This window comes from Tarenaya hassleriana, unplaced genomic scaffold (assembly GCF_000463585.1).
Source record: "Tarenaya hassleriana unplaced genomic scaffold, ASM46358v1 Cleome291, whole genome shotgun sequence".
In the NCBI taxonomy this organism is placed as follows: Eukaryota; Viridiplantae; Streptophyta; class Magnoliopsida; order Brassicales; family Cleomaceae; genus Tarenaya; species Tarenaya hassleriana.
In genome coordinates this window covers 34,599-38,433 of record NW_010966101.1, presented here as the reverse complement: position 1 = coordinate 38,433, position 3,835 = coordinate 34,599, and positions in this window count along the sequence as shown.

The following is a 3,835-nucleotide window of genomic DNA, read 5'->3' as shown; positions in this document are numbered from 1 at the left end:
GCTTCCGGAGACCTCCCCAGTTGTCAGAGAAGAGGGAGAAGGTTCACACGAACCACAGAGGGCCGCCTTAGACAAAGGCAAGGGCCATGCTGTAGAGGGGGAAGAGGCGAGGTATATTCCGCCTCCTCCACAGGCACCCCCTCTACCATTTCCATCGCTGAAACCGACGAGGATGGCACTGCAATTGGCCGACCGATCAGTGAAGTATCCCGCTGGGATCTTAGAGGACGTGCCTCTGAAGATAGGGGAATTCTACATCCCCGTCGACTTTGTGGTTTTGGACATGCCGGAGGATTCCAAAATCCCCATTATACTTGGTAGGCCGTTTCTGAATACGGCCGATGCTGTTGTGCATGTCAGAGAGGGTAGACTCACGATGAAGATTGGCGACGAGACGGTTGAGTTCAGATTGGATCAGAACCTTAAGCAACCGCATTTGGTGGAGTCTTCCTTCTACTTAGATTTGATCGACACATTGGTCGACGAGGTGAGGGATGAATTCAGAGACTCAGATCCCCTTGAGATGGCATTGAATGCGGTACAAGACAGCATGTACTGTGATTGGGAGGAAGTCTGGAGCATTGTTCGGACTTTAGATGACAGCTCATCGATTGAGTTGGAGGGCTGGAAATACAGGGCCGTTGAGCCCTTATCTTGTTCTGCCCGTGAGTTCCCTTGGCTAAGGGACGAGAAAGACGGAGAGGCGCCATCACCTTCTCCGAGTCATCAAGCCCCGGTCTCCTCCATTCAAGTCAAGCAGCCCGATGTGGAAACGAGCGGGAAGAAGGATTGGGATCCAGAGAGCGCGCCTAAGGTGGAATTGAAGCCCTTACCACAAGGGCTTAGGTATGAATTTCTCGGACCCAACTCTACTTACCCGATCATTGTGAATGCTGCATTGACTGCTGAGGAACTAGCTGCTTTAGTGACTTTGCTTAGAGAGTATAGGCATGCCTTGGGTTACACATTAGATGATATTAGAGGCATTAGTCCATCTCTTTGTATGCATCGCATTCACTTAGAGGAGAGTTCCAAAGCCTTGGGTTACACATTGGATGATATTAGAGGCATTAGTCCATCTCTTTGTATGCATCGCATTCACTTAGAGGATAGTTCCAAAACCTCCATCGAGCATCAACGTAGGTTGAATCCCACCATGAAGGAGGTAGTGAAGAAAGAGGTGCTTAAGTTGTTAGATGCGGGTATCATTTACCCGATTTCGGATAGTGCATGGGTTAGTCCCGTGCAAGTTGTGCCAAAGAAGGGGGGTATCACTGTGGTAGAGAATGAGCGTAATGAATTGATACCCACTAGGACGGTTACGGGTTGGAGGATGTGCATTGATTATAGGAAACTGAATTCCAACACCCGTAAGGACCATTTCCCGTTGCCCTTCATCGACCAAATGCTAGAGAGGTTAGCCTTGCATTCCCATTTTTGCTTTCTTGATGGCTACTCGGGATTCTTCCAAATCCCCATTCACCCTAGCGACCAGGAGAAAACCACCTTTACATGCCCATATGGTACCTTCGCATACCGTAGGATGCCTTTTGGTTTATGTAATGCACCGGCAACATTTCAAAGATGCATGACTGCTGTATTTTCTGATCTCATTGAGGATGTTATGGAGGTGTTCATGGATGATTTTTCCGTCCATGGGCCCTCGTTTCCCGTGTGTCTGATGAATTTGCGCCGAGTGTTGGACAGGTGTGTTGAGGCGAATCTTGTGCTGAATTGGGAGAAGTGCCATTTCATGGTCCAAGAGGGCATTGTGCTGGGCCACAAGATTTCGAGCAAGGGGATTGAGGTCGACCGAGCTAAGATCGAAGTGATAGAGAAGCTGCCGCCTCCACGGAATGTTAAGGGAATCCGGAGTTTTCTGGGACATGCCGGGTTCTACAGGAGGTTCATCAAGGACTTCTCGAAGATTTCGAGGCCTTTGACCGAATTACTTGCAAAGGACGTGCCCTTTGAGTTCACTCATGAGTGCGAGGCTGCCTTTGAGACTCTGAAGAAGGCGTTGATTTCTCCGCCTATTATTCAGCCACCGGATTGGGAAGCTCCATTTGAGCTTATGTGCGATGCGAGCGATTTCGCCGTCGGGGCTGTCTTGGGCCAAAGGAAAGACAGAAAGTTGCACGCTATTTATTATGCGAGTCGGACTTTCAGAAAGCTGCACGCCATTTATTATGCGAGTCGGACTTTGGATGATGCACAAGTCAATTACTCCACCACTGAGAAGGAGTTACTCGCTATTGTCTTTGCCTTTGAGAAGTTTCGGTCTTACTTGGTCGGGTCGAAGGTGATTGTGTACACCGACCATGCTGCCTTGAGATATCTCCTATCCAAGAAGGATGCCAAGCCGAGGTTGATCAGATGGATTCTCTTGCTGCAAGAGTTTGACTTGGAGATCAGAGATAGGAAGGGTACAGAGAATGGAGTGGCCGACCACTTATCTCGGATTGAGCGACATGAGGAAGTTCCTATCGATGATTGTCTCCGAGATGATTGTGTGATGGCTGTCCAGGTGAAGGAGAGAGACCCGTGGTATGCTGATTTCGTGAACTTCATTGTTAGCGGGTACATTCCTCACGAGCTGGATTACAACGGGAAGAAGAGGTTCTTCAGGGACATCAAGGATTATTTTTGGGAAGAACCTTACCTCTTCAAGAGAGGCAAGGATGGCCTCTTTAGGAGATGTGTGCCCGAGGAGGAAGTCCGGAGTGTGATCCATCATTGTCACTCTTCGGATTATGCTGGTCATTTTGGAGCATCGAAGACCTCGGCTAAGATTCTTCAAGTCGGGTTTTATTGGCCGTCAATGTTCAAAGACGTTCATCAATACGTCTCATCTTGCGATGCCTGCCAGAGAACGGGGAACATCTCCCGCCGCCACGAGATGCCTCAGCGATACATCTTGGAAGTCGAGCCCTTTGATGTTTGGGGCATAGACTTCATGGGCCCGTTCCCGTCTTCTTATGGGAACCAATACATCCTCGTGGCGGTCGACTATGTCACCAAGTGGGTAGAAGCGATGGCGAGTCCCACTAACGATTCGAAAGTGGTGACGAAGATGTTCAAGAGGGTGATCTTTCCGAGGTTCGGGACGCCAAGGGTCGTGATTAGCGATGGAGGATCTCACTTCATCAACCGCACCATAGAAGCGCTTTTGAAGAAGTATGGTGTGAGACATAAGGTGGCTACCCCGTATCACCCTCAGACAAGCGGACAAGTTGAAGTCTCTAATAGGGAGATCAAGGCGATACTTGAGAAGACGGTGTCAAGGTCGAGGAAGGATTGGGCATCCAAGCTTGATGACGCTCTATGGGCGTATAGGACAGCCTTCAAGACACCCATCGGTATGTCTCCCTTTCAACTTGTCTATGGGAAAGCTTGTCACTTGCCGGTTGAGCTTGAGTATAGGGCATACTGGGCGATCAAGAAGCTGAACTTTGATTGGAAATCCGCTGCGGGGAAGCGAGTATTGCAGCTTCACCAACTCGATGAGATTCGGTTGGACGCCTATGAGAATGCCCGGATTTATAAAGAGAGGACAAAGAGATGGCACGATCGCCGGATTTTGCAGAGAGAGTTCAGAGAGGGCGATCAGGTACTTCTCTTTAACTCAAGGCTAAAACTTTTTCCAGGCAAGTTGAGATCGCGTTGGTCGGGGCCTTTCACGGTAAAACACGTCTACCCTCACGGAGCGATAGAGCTATATGGCTATGGAGGAGACACATTCAAGACCAACGCACAGAGGCTGAAGATTTACAACCCCGGGGAACACGACAAAGAGAGGAGCTCGGTGAGCTTCTCTGATCCTCAAGACGAGTGA